The sequence below is a fragment of the Humulus lupulus genome, chromosome X (assembly GCF_963169125.1).
Source record: "Humulus lupulus chromosome X, drHumLupu1.1, whole genome shotgun sequence".
NCBI classification, from domain to species: domain Eukaryota; kingdom Viridiplantae; phylum Streptophyta; class Magnoliopsida; order Rosales; family Cannabaceae; genus Humulus; species Humulus lupulus.
The window spans coordinates 195,368,131-195,381,799 of record NC_084802.1 but is presented as its reverse complement, the minus strand read 5'-3'; the positions used below and the strand labels follow the sequence as shown (position 1 = coordinate 195,381,799).

Here is a 13,669-nt window from a genome sequence, read left to right as displayed (position 1 = left end):
TACCTTGATTTTAAGTCCAATGGGCTTATAATCAAATGAAAATTTTCATAGGCCTAAAGCCCATGATAATATCGACCTAGGGCTTCAAATTGACTATTATTTTATTGATTTTTTAATTAAATTAAATGGACTAATTGAGTCTATAAAAGGAGTGCTTAGAGAGAAGTCAAAACACAAGTTCTGATAAGTTCAGAAGTCACAAGTCAGATTTTCTGATAGTTTTAGATTCTCTCTAAACACAAGTCCTTTTCTAAGCCTCTTTATTATTTTCTCTTCTTCTCTCTGTATCTATCTCATGTGTTGAGAATTTCCCACTCTAGTCTAGGTGATTCTAAGGATACTTTGGAAGAGTGTGAAGATTATAGAAGAATGGTTCAGTTTCTTGATAATACTCTGCGACAGAAAGGATACAAGGTTTAGAGAAACTGAAGGAATGACTCATTCATTCCGCTGCGTATACTGTAAGTATTCTTATCATTGTTTCTCTTTGAATTCAATTTTAGAAACATTTTCTAGGTTATCTCATATTAATTTGTTTAATATTAGATTTACATGAAAATAATTAAAGATCATGTATAAGTTTTCTCAACATGGAGTGTCAGTGCTAGAAAGCTGACCTGTCACCACCGATGGACTAGCCTCAGCCTTTGCCTAAGTCAAGGCGAACACTCGAGCTGGAGTCAAGTTGTCTTCCTTCCTTGGTTCCTCTTTCTTCAAAGTTGGGCAATCTTTCTTGAGATGCTCAGTGCCCAAGTTGCATGCTTTCGCTCGACATTCGACCAGATGGTGTTTCTTGCATCTATCACACTCTAGGTAACTCCTCCATGTCTCGCTGCCGCCCTGGCGGCCACTCTAGACACCCCATCCCCTCCTATCAGGACCAGTAGTGTTTGACGTGTTAGGGGTCTTCCTCTTCTGATCACTATGGCCTCTGCCCCTACCAAATCCCACAAAAGGAGGCACTGCCCTCCGAACATCCCGTTGCGCAGTGCTCTCCCTCCATATCTTGTTTTCTGCCTCCTCAGCTGTGAGGGTCTTCTCAACCACCTGGGCATAAGTGGTCTCCCTAAGTACTAATGTAATCTGCACATCCCGGGTTATCTTAACATTCAACCCTCAAACAAACCTGTCCTGCCTGGCTACATTTGTAGGCACTAGATCAGGTGCAAACTTTGCCAGCCTATCAAATGTCAGGGCATACTCAGTAACTGTCATGTTTTCTTGTAGAAAACTAATAAAATCGTTCACATTTGCTGTCCTAACGACATTACTGTAGTACTTCTAGTTGAACAAGTCTCTGAACTCATCCCAACTCATGGTAAAAACATCTCGAGTTTGGGATGCCACCTCCCACCAAATACGGGCATCATCTCAGAACATAAAGGTGGCACAAGCCACTCTATCATTACCTACCACCCTCATAAAGTCCAGGACGGAGGTAGTCAGGCTCATCCACTATTTAGCCTTAAGTGGATTTTGTCTTCCCTCGAAGATTGGAGGATGTTGTTTTCTGAATCTCTTGTACATCGACTCCTACCTATTCTCAATCTCAGGCTGCTATACAGCTAGTGCATCAACAGATGTCAAGTATGGTGCAGCGTTCTCTGGTGGAATCTGCTGTCTCAGAAGGCGAATCTCTTCCTCCTGACTTTGAAGTCTAGCTAGCATATCAGCAAGCTTCTCCTGCCAGTTCTCAGGGATTGGCAAAGGGTTATGACCCTAGTTATCATCTGTAGCCTCGATCTCAACACCGGCTAGTCGAACTAATCGCCTTGGAGGCATAACTCTCCAAGTATATCTACAATCAACGACTCGGTTGATTAGGCAATGATAACATGTTTTTTTAAGTCACCCCATGGTCCAATGCCAACAATCAAGCAATAAACAATCACAATGCTAATAGGAATTCCAACAATTATCCACATACAGTAGCAATGCTAATAAGCATGCCTTATCATATACATATTACAATCAAAGCTAAGCCCTTATCAATTTATCTCATACTTCATATTAAATAAGCAGAAGAGGCATTCATATTTCATCTAAACAGTTAGACATATAATCACATATATAGTTACCAAACCTTGAGTCGAGCTTGTCTTTAGCGGCGAGTGTACATGCCCAACCAGTCTTCAAGAGCTCTTAAACCTAAACCGCTCTAATACCAAGTTGTAACGCCTTGGATAGCCAAGACCATTACACTGTGTATTTCAAATAGTGCTGGATTTTCTAATCAAGTCATTTGGATATAAATGTGTTACTAGGGATAATTGAAGGATTAGGGTTAAGATATTTTGATCGTAGAAATATTTGCTTTTCATTAAAAGTGTGAGTCTCTACACGGGATCCCAAAATAAGTGTTTACAAGGCATTTACAACTTCAAAATCAATTACAACATAAGTTGGCCTAAGCGGCAAAATTAATTTTGGCTCTAGTCCCTGTTGATCCCTCGGTCGTGGCGGTCGAGTAGCTGCAAATGTACATGTCGCCCCTAAAGCTCTCCAACTCATGGCTGGTCCAACTTTCCCTTCCCCTTACCTATACCATGTAGCAACTGTGAGCCAAGGCCTAACAAGAAAACTGAAATTGGAAAACACAGATGAACAATAGTATATCTAAACATTAAACTTAAATTGAAAAATTCAATAAGCATCAGGACATAAGCAATAAGCCTTGAAGTAATAACCTACTCAATTAAACACATAATCCAATAGGAAATAAACCTTGGAGAAGAATTGATTGGTGCATTCTCAGGATTAACTTTTGGAATGCTGGGAGAGGTGGCTTTTATGGATGGGTCTTGCAAAGTTTTACCACTTCTAATTGTGATGGCATTTACTTCTTTAACATTTTGATAATTGGAATTTGAGGATTGGGCCATGTGTTGGCCTTGCACATTGAATTTTGGTTGGGAAGGAAGTTTGCCTTTTTTCAGAATGGCCAAGGATTCAGTCAATTTTGAGAATTGACATTTCATTTCCATGATTTCTTCCAACATTTGGCGATTTAGTTTGGATTTTTCCTCCATGAATGCATTGTAACGCCCTAAACTTCAGGGACCGTTACGGTGTGCCTTCTAAATAGTGCTAAACTCGCTAATCGAGTCATTTGGCCAAAATCGTGTACTAAGTATGATTAGCGGTTTAGGGATTAAATTTTTTGGATAAGACATAACATTTCATTAGTACGTTTAATATATATATTGGGATCCCAAAATTATAATTTCAGAGTCTACTACAAGAAAATATTTACAACAGGCCGTTCTACGCGGCAAAACAGGATTTAACCCTAGTTCCTCTTTAAACCTCGGCCGTGGTGGTCGAGCAGCTGCATATGTACACCTCATCACCTAAGCTCTCCAACTCAAGGATGGTCCAGCTTTCTTTTGCCTTTACCTGCACCACATAGCACCCGTGAGCCGAAGCCCAGCAAGAAAAATTAATATGCTCATGAACAGTTATAACATGTCATCAGATCATAAGGCACACGCCTAGCAGATATAGCCCTACTCAGTAGGCAAATGAGTTCACGTAACGTTGAGTATAACACATCAACCAATGATCATAATAATCATTCAAGACTCTTAGTCCAAAAAAATAGGTGACAGTCACAAAAGTGGGTACAGCCCCCTCAAGCCTTGTGACGATAGGGTCACCAGGGCTTAACTGATAAGTGAGCCTTTCATAAGTTTGACTAGGATAGGTGTATGGTAAATAGTCACCAACATAACCCTCCTCATGACCATAGAGTCATAACCCTGGAACAACGTTCCCTAGCCATGTGACAAACAGTCACCGGGGCCCTATGCCCTGGCTCTGAATAACTAGTCTTAAACTAGACAAGCGCTTATAAGTTTCATCGACCTTAGGGTCGGTCTAGCATTAATACCCCATATGAGTCATTCAATGCTGATATCGATTAGATCTAATCTTCATTTGGCTTGGCGTTCATGACGCTATGCCATTTCTGACTCTTAGGTCAGTATCCCTGACTAGTCAGTGCCATAAACAAGTAAGCAATGCCACCAAACATATATCACATATCCAATATCCGAATACTAGGCATTCAGCATGCTTACTTACCAAATACCAGTACTATTACGACCATGCATAAACGCAGAGGCTTAAGCTCTGAACAATATCATACTCAGTATATAAGGCATGTTCTAATCACATGTTTCTCGTGCATTACATGCATCTCTTATAAACATCCAACATGCATCAAGTACAACCATGCATGTCATATATACACAGGGTGCAGTTTTCTTACCTCCGGTTCGAGCGAGAATTAGAACAAGAACGACCCTTGAGAATGATCAATCCTTAATCCTTTAGCGGTCACCTAGTCATAACCAAATACAATCTCTGATTAATGAAAAACATCAAAGATAGGGTCTCGACCTAAACCCCACTCTCGGGACCTCGAAACATTCCCACACAGTTAGTAGATTCGATCCCGAGCCTTAAGGATTGAAACCCCGAGCCAAAAACCCTTAAAAACACCAAAAGCAGGGTTCTGAAGGAACAAGGTAGTGCTACAGCGCTGCCCTTCTAGCGCCCCAGCGCTCAAAGCAGAACCAAAACTACCCTTCACTCTCTGCAGGTAGCGCTGTAGCGCTACCTTCAGCCAGCAAATTCCCAGAATCCTCTTCCTTCGATTCCACCATTTCTAACCCAATCCAAAAGCTTCCAAACATCAAATTAAGTCCCAAATGAACCCAAATACCACCTCCACATGTCCTAGGGACCACAACCCCAAGAACCCTAGCCAAAACTCCAATCAATTCCCAACTTTCCAACCCAAAAACCAACTGGAACTTAACTAAGAAAACAGAGCAAAATCAAGAGTTCTAATGGCTAAAAACTCACCTCAATCTCAGCTTAACAACCTCTTCAATGGTGGAGCATAATCCTAACTTGGCAAAGCTTGGTTCCTTGGCTTAATTCCTCAAAAGAAGCTTGAAAATCCAAAGAGAAAATGGAGGAGAAAACTATCGGGAGGGAAGAGAAAGGAAGCTATGTTTTTACCTCTTCTTTCCACAGCCTTAATGGCTTATATCAATCTCTTAGGGTGAAAAGACCTAAATGCCCTTAGGTCTAAAATAAAACCTTAACAGCCACCACGGGCAAAACCGTCCTTTCGCACCTATTTCATTAATCATAATTAACACCCTCCAATTCCCGCTATTCTCAATAACCTCAAACACTAATAATCCATATCCCATTACCCTTTGATTCCCGGTAATGCTCTAATCATTAAATTTACCCCGAGACTCAACCCGAGCCTCGAACTTAAACCCGTTATGACTAGACCGAACACTTGCATTCCATGATCATCTCATGCCGAATAGCTCGAACCAATCCACCTTATAATGTGGCTATATTAATTAATCACAAAAATGCACCAGAATGTGCAATTACGCCCACAGCGGCCAAATTACCAAAATGCCCTCATAATTATAAATACTCCCATATGCATGCATTTACCATCATATAATAATATAATTCACATGAACGTGCATATGATCATTAAATAGCATCATAATTCAATTATAGCCCTCCCGGCCTCCTAATAAAGGTCCTAACCCTTATTAGGAAATTCGGGGCATTACATGCATGAAGGGTATTCTCGAGAGAATTTTGTTGTGGATGAGTATTGTATTGAGGCGTAGGATATGCCTTTGGTGGTTGAGCTTGATGCTCGTTTCTCCATTAGTTTCTAGACGATTGAGCTTCATTGGAATCTCTCAACTGAAATTTGGGTGGTTTCTCCAACCAGGGTTGTACATATGGGAGAATGGCTTGTTATACGCCCCTAAGGCATTGCATTGCTCCTCATAAAATCCTCTCATTTCATTAAAAGCTAAGCAGTCCTTAGCTAAATGCTCCATCCCTCCACAAACAAAGCATGGTTCTTGTGGTTTCGCTTAAGCAATCATGTGCAGTTTTTGGCCATTTTTCGTCATTAAGACCTCAAACTGCTTTTCAAAGCTTCGATTTGGGCCTTAACACTATCCTCTTCTTGAAGTTGATAGATCCTAGATGGTTTATGTCGGTTGGTGCTATCAGTAGCACTTGGACTAGTCCAGGTGTGAGATTTTTTTGTGGTTTCTTCGAGATATTCAAGATCATCGTCTGGCACTTTTTCGAGGAATTCTCCATTGCATAGCATTTCTACAAACTAACGCTCATGACTCATGATGCATTCATAGAAGTAACTGATCAAACACCAGTTCTCATAGCCATGGTGCAGGCACTGATTCAACAGATCCTTGAATCTTTCCCAGACTTAATAGAACGTTTCATTGTCCTTTTGGGAAAATGTGGAGATTTGTTGTTTTAGACTATTGGTCTTATGGGTAGGGAAGTATTTCAAAAAGAAAGATTTGGTCATTTGTTTCCATGTTCCAATAAACCTAGGTCTCAAAGAGTATAACCAGCTTTTGGCTTTGTCCTTCAAGGAGAAAGGGAAGAACTTTAGTCGCACAGAATCGACATTTTCGGCTCGGTTATAGAACGTGGCTACTACCTCCTAAAATTCTCTAATATGCATGTATGGGATTTCGTTTTCCATTCCATGAAATGTGGGCAAGAGTTGAATCATGCCAGGTTTAAAGTCTAATGCGAGCATATTAGGAGGGAAGATAATGCATGAAGGCGTGGAAGTGCGAGTAGGATGGATGTATTCATTGAGAGTTCTTGGCTGGATTTTATCATTTCGAGCCATTGCGAATGGATTATTATCAACTAAAGTTTGTAGAGAAGCAAGAATGGTGGAAGGAGTTCCAAAAGGAGTGGGGGATGAATTAGAAGAAGTTTCACTAGAAGTTTCCAAAAGGAGTGGGGGATGAATTAGATGAATTAGGCCAGGGACAAAGGCCAAGGTGACTGTTTTGTCACATGGCTAAGGGAGCAGAATCCCATGTTAGTGACCCTGTGGTCACTCGGTAGGTTTATGCTGGTTACTGTTTCACCAGATGCCTATCTTGTTTAAGCTAGTGAAAGGATCACTTATTTATAAAGGGAACGGAACCCACCTTAGTGACTTTTACAACTGTCACTCTTCTATTTAGGGCTATAAGCCCAGCACGATTACCGGAACCACCAGTGTTAAATCACTTATCTGATTAGGATTGACTTGATAGTCATCCACTCAGGAGGGTAGGATTCCTTATCCTGGATACCCATCATTACGTGAACTTATTTGTTGCTTGAATAGGGCTATATTTGATAGGCATGCGCCTTATGATTTGATGACATGTTATTACTGTTCATGAGCATATTAAGTTTTCTTGCTGGGCTTTGGCTCGTGGGTGCTATGTGGTGCAGGTAAAGGCAAAAGAAAGCTGGACCATCCTTGAGTTGGAGAGCTTAGGTGATGATGTGTACATATGCGGCTGCTCGACCGCCACGGCCGAGGGTTGAAAGAGGAACTAGGGTTAAACCCTGTTTTGCCTCTTAGATCGGCTGGTTGTAAATATTTTCTTGTAATAGACCTTTAAATTATATTTTTTGGGATCCCAATGTATACAGTAAACGTTCTAGTGAAACGTTATATCTTAACCCAAAATTTTTAATCCCTAAACTGCTAATCATACTTAGTTACACGATTATGGCCACGTGACTCGATTAGCGAGTTTAGCACTATTTAAAAGGCACACCGTAATGGTCCCTGGAGTTTAGGGCGTTACACTGAGAGTACTTGAGTACCTCCCTACTCTGTACACGTCATTTCCTATGACCTTTTTGCCGCCAGTTTCTATAATTAAATGTGATCCGTTGGATCCTCTTTTAAGCCAAATCAAAGGCCCAAAATCTTTCGACCCTTGCCATTCTCTCTGGCATATATATATGCCTTTTCTTCCCCACTTTCTTCATTTCCATTTTAGCTTTCAAAAAGTTACGCACCAGAGAAAATCAGAACCAAAGTTTTTTCTTTTTCCTTGCATGTTCTCAAAACCCAAAAAACAAAGTGTACGCCCTGGTTTTCCCGTGGGCTGATTAGCAAGCCGAACTGCTGACTAATCGTAGTTATCTCATGAACTCCCCTAAGACTGGGGCTTCTGTCGTTAGCTCGAGGAAGCCCAAAGGGCTGCTGACTAATCATAGTTATCTCATGAACTCCCCTAAGATCGGGGCTTCTGTCGTTAGCTCGAGGAAGCCCAAAGGGCTCGCCTCCATTGTCCAAGACTGGGGCAGGCCCCCTGAAGGCCGAAGGTCGAGTCCAGTATGCAGCTCGCGGTACGAGCTGGATATGGAGCTATGACCCCTTGAGAAGTAAACACACGCAAGGTAAACGTGCATATATCAGACATCACGTGTCTGCTATCCCCCTGACTTCTCGGACACGCAGCAGGAACGTGCGTGTTCAGACACCCACGATTGGGTTGGGCCGTGCGGCCCATTACTTCCTTACCTATTGATTTGACCGCACTTATGTGTCAGGTTTAGGAATTAATCATGAATGTCACAGAATTGATACGACAAGTAAGAAGGTCACGGGATGACCTCCCTACCAACTTCCAAGTGCCTTCTCCTATAAATATGGAGACCCTGGGAGTTGATAGGGGTTGGAAAAATAATCTCTTGTAAGAAATACTTTGTAACCAAATACTCAGTATAGATCAATAAAATTGACTAGTGGAGTAGAAGGATTTTAACCTTCGAACCACTTAAAAACCGTGTCTTGAGTCACCCCTTTCGTCCTGTAAGATCATATATCTATTTCGGTTCACATTTAGCACTAATCCTTTTCTCTCCTTCTCTTAATTACCTGTTGGCGAAGAACCGCGTCAACACAAAGTAATCTTTCAACCTTAGGCTTTGTGGGATCATTTCTGCTGCCTCTTCTACAATCGACGGTATCCTCTTTTCCAATATCATCTTTGTGTAAGTTTTTGATCCTTATATATATATATATATTTACGTGTTTCCTCTGTATGTAAGGAAAAACTTTTCTAGTCTCTACCAGATTTTAAGGTCTCTTTTGCACTAGATAAGTTCTAGCTGTGTAGGGTTGTACTGATCAAAAACATGATTTAGGCCAATTTTTTTTGGTAGAGATAGATAAAAATGGAGGCTTTTCTGGTAAGAGAGGTTTTTGGTTATAAGTTTCGTGTGGCTTAAGAAATAGGGTTTTGGATTAGGGTTTTAATGCACGAATCCCGAAAACATAGCTTTTTGGGGTAACTGCCAAATTTTTCCCTAGAAATATGGGATTCTCTCGTTTTAAATTGGTAGTATCCATCCAACTCTCGCGTGGGTGTACTCTCGATGCCTGGACTTTACAATAGTTTAGGATAGACATCCGAGTTAATCTCGCCCTTTCGAGCCTTCAGTCTTGATTGAGGCAATCTTGTTATCTTGAGCTTGCAAACTCGAGTTATCAAGATAAATTTTTCCACTTTAAAATTATGGGCCCTCAACTTTTTCTTTCTTGTTAAATGTTGCAGTCTTCAGAGAATTGGTGGGGGACCGAGCTTCCCATCCCTTACCATTCATCAACTCCCAGTCCTGAATCGCCATTCACACGAAATCAGCGACTAATTTGCGAGCACGAATAAAGGTGCAAACAAGAAGACATACGAGCTCACTTTCGATGCCAAATCAATGAGGTCAAGGAAAGAAAAAGGAAGAGACTCCGAGTCGCAGTCTATCCCGACCTGGATCCTGAGATTAGGCCTATTCCCTTAGATCCCAAACTTAAAGTCACTATCGCCTTTCCACCTGGTGAGCTTTCATTCACTCTAATGGAGGATACTCCAACACGTCCAACCACCTCCCAGGCTTTCTCAGTCCCTACCTCGAAGGAGGATTTTTTCGAGGCTGAGCACTACCGGAGCTCGGTTACTTCCACCGGTCATATCTCCGAGCTGCTGGCCTACCACGACCTTAAGCTTTCTGATATGATGATGTGCCATCCTACAACCTCCAATGAAAGGAGTTGCTATGCCCTGGGAAATGGCAATCCCGATCGTAAGATCAAACTCACCGCCTAGAGCCGCAAACATATGAGGGTTGGGGCCCTACTGCCCCTGAAGAGCTACTTCAAAAATTTCTTGGATTATGCCAGCCTCGCCCCCTTCTAACTTCAGACCAACTCTTTCAGAGTCTTGTCAGCCCTAAGGTCATTGTACCACAAAATGAAGTGGGACGGGCTCTCAGCACAAGAGATATTGTATCTTTTTTGCCTCAAGAGCAACCCTTCTCGAGCTCATGGAGGAGATGAGTTCTACTACCTGTCGAGCTACCTGAAGGAGAAGTGGTTGTTCGAGGACATCCCAAACCATCCTTTAAATTTCAAGACAATATTCTTCTGGACGGATGGGCTCACTCCTTCCCAATTCTACTCCTTCCAACGCATTCGTAAGTAATTCAACACGTCTTTTCTATTTTTCTTTGAACAATTGAGCTCAAAATATTTAATGCATTCTTGCCTGCACCCAACTATCATCGGCCTACTCCAACAAAGGCCATGAAGGAACATAGGACAGCAATTCTCCAGCTCCCTTATGGTTGAAGGTCCCTCACTTATCTCCTCCATGAAGACAAGCTCTGAGCTTGTGGCCTTTTAGGCAAAGGTGAGTCCATGGATGATTCAGGGATTCGAAAATACTTAAGGTGGGAAGATGTGCCAATCCCCACCACTAAACTTCCCCCAGGAGGAGGCCTTTGGGCTCGCAACCCCGTGCCACTACCTCTTGCCCACACGAGCGACCAGTCTCAAGCAATGAAGCCCACGATGAGGTCTCAACGAGCTCGGTGGATGGAGGTAAAGTAGTGTTGATCACTCAATGTGGTTTCCATCATTACTTAAGCACAAGCCTAACGTAATGATCCTATTAGAGGACCCTAGGGATAACTTCTTAGCATGGTCAAAGGTTGACCTTAGAGTCCATAGGTTCGGTAGCTGCCTAGGAAAATACCAGACCATGTATAGTTTAAATGAGGTCTGGGATGGGGAAGTTGTTTAGTATGGGACCAAAGTATATAGGGACCTTTCGAGACTATCCCCCAATTATAGAGAGGGGACTCCCCTAGAGTCATCAGAAGATAAGGGGATTTCTTGGTCTTTGAGCACAAGCTCGGCTGAAAGTACCAGTTAGGTTTCTTTTTATCTTGGAGTCTTGTTTCTTATAACAGCCTTTTTTTCGATTGCTTACATACAATCATTTGTTTCTTAGGTGACATGGACTCGAACTTGGACAATGTCCTTAACAAGCCTGTGGCCTCAAGGGCGAACAAACACAAAAAAGTGTCACAGAAGGGAGGTCGCCCCTCTAAGCTATCTAAGAAGACCGAGGTGGTCCCCCCGGCCCAAGTGCCATTAAACCCAAATCATGCTGCTGAACCCACAGTGCCTTCCGAGGTCGGGTCGAGTCATGCCATTAAGCCCACAACCCCTTTCAAGGACGTGCCTTCCCCTATAGCCCAAGATAGTTGAGTCTAAGCTCCTATATGAGACTGCTTCCTGTCGATCTCGACTTATGTGCCTGAGTTTATGGTCGAAAGTGTTGCTAGAACCCCTGGAGTCAATCTCGGGTCTAAAGCTTTGACCCATGTGGGTCAAAGTTTCAGCAACCTTGGGGCCCCTCAGTGGGAATTCCTAACCTCCTGTCGAGACGCCAACACTCTTTTCGACAAGAGTGGCCAGCTGTTCTCCTCGATTAGTCATTTTTCCTAGCCCCCTTCTTCTGTGCTAACTTTGATTTGTACTTTGCTGACCTTGAACCTTTTATTTATTTTTGTGTGTAGGCATTCATATCCTTTGTTCGGCACAATTTCTTGCTGAATAGCGAGGTTACAACGAGCAAAGCGCTTGCGCATGAGGCCTGAGATGCCCAGTTGAGGCTCGAGGACGACCTCAAGGAAGCCCAGCTGGAAATTGTAGCAAGGGATTCGGAGGTCAAAAGGAATCTTGAGCTTGAGTTGAAGCTGGAAGTGACCTTGAAAGAGGTCCAAAGGATTCCCGAACTCAAATTAAAGCTGGAAGCGACCTTGAAGGAGGGCGAGGCCAAGGACTCCGAGATCAAGCAGATTTGGGAACTCAACACCAAGCTGGAAGAGGAGAAGAAGATGACCTTTGAGGTTATCGAGGGTGAGAAGGATCGTCTTCTTGAGGAGTTTAAGACCAAAAAGGATCGCGCCGTATACATGGCGATGTATCAGATTTGGGCTAACAACCCCGACCTCGACACCAGCTTCCTTGCTAGCCTAGAGACCGAACTCATTGCTAAATGGCAGGCTCGACTTGAGGCGGAAGAGACCAGCCTTGAGGCTGAGAAGATGGCGAAGGCTTCCGGGACTACGGCTGAAGAGGCAGCTAACCCTTGAAATCAAAATCATGGGTTGCGACCCATTATAACTTTTGTAATTATATTTTTTGTGCCCTTGGGGCAAAGACAATTTATAGCTCGATTCTGAGCTATTTTAATTATCTTACGATTTTATATCTTAATAGTAGTTTTTATGCTTTCAATTTTTTGGCCCGAAAGCCTTTTTGCACATTGTCTACCTTTAACTTTTTGCCTCAATACTATGCATCATATTTTTGGGTCAAAATATTCCGAGCATGTTATGAATAAGGACCTGCTTTTATACTTGTTTATTCGTACAAATATACGTTGGGTTTAAGTTTGAATTTCAATACATTCATGCATAGTTTATCTGAAATGCCCATGTTCGACTTCGTTATTATCAAGGTCGAACTTTACTTTTACCATGTATTTGAAAAACACTCAAATGGTATGTAACCTTTTAGTCTAGTTATATTTTGTTTTTCCAGTTACTTTTCCTCATCCTCGAGTATAGCCACAAGGTTGCGGGGTCGAAACTTGTTTGCAAAAATTTCCAGCCCTAGTTTCGACTTATAGTTTATAGTTGGTTTATCTAGAATTCCAACTTTTGACTGTCGATTAGGTCTTGCTGGTTTGTTCCAGACCTGTTTAGTTCGCGTGTTTGGTTAATGATCCATACACTTATTGTTTTCTTCATGTCGGGTTAATAATCCACACATTGCTATTAGAGTTACTTTTTATTTAAGTTATATTTTTTTGAGCCTATGGTATGATTGTATACCACTGATGCCCCTTAATATCCTATGATTGCGATCTTAGGTTATTGAATTTCGAGGGTTTGCAAAAAAATATAACCATAAAAATACAACGTTTGAATTAAATTCAATACTTTATTGATAAAAAGAAAAAAATCAAATACACGCTTGGTTAAAACGAATAAACATCATTCCTACATTACTGATAATAAGGTCGTAGATGTTCACCATTCCAAGCTCGCGGAACTAGTCCTCCATTCAACCTCACCAGCTTATAAACTCCAAGTTGAATAATGGACTCGATCTGGCAGGGTCTTGTGTGGCCAAAAACACGCAACTTAACACTAAGTCTCCCAATCCAAATTTCCTTTCTCGAACCCTCTTGTTAAAATATCTCGTAGCCCTTTGCAAGTATGCAGCGTTTTTCAATTGGGCTCTTCGATGAGGTCCAAACTTTCTTCGACCTGGGATTGGTTCAAAGTTTGGTCATACGCGTCACGCCTTATGGTTGGGATTTTGACCTTGATGGGCAACATGGCCTCGCATCCATAAGCAAGGGAGAAAGAGGTATGCCCAGGTTCTTGCCGTTGTTCTATATGCCCACAGGACTTGAGGCAG

General features: G+C 42.1%; 1 non-coding gene across 1 annotated transcript; it reads left to right on the top strand.

The window, feature by feature from the left end:
* Window positions 1–6,239: 6,239 nt before the first annotated feature.
* On the top strand, window positions 6,240–6,346 carry LOC133807791 (small nucleolar RNA R71). The gene has a single exon (XR_009879684.1). It is a non-coding gene; the product is annotated as a small nucleolar RNA R71 (small nucleolar RNA).
* Window positions 6,347–13,669: the final 7,323 nt, after the last annotated feature.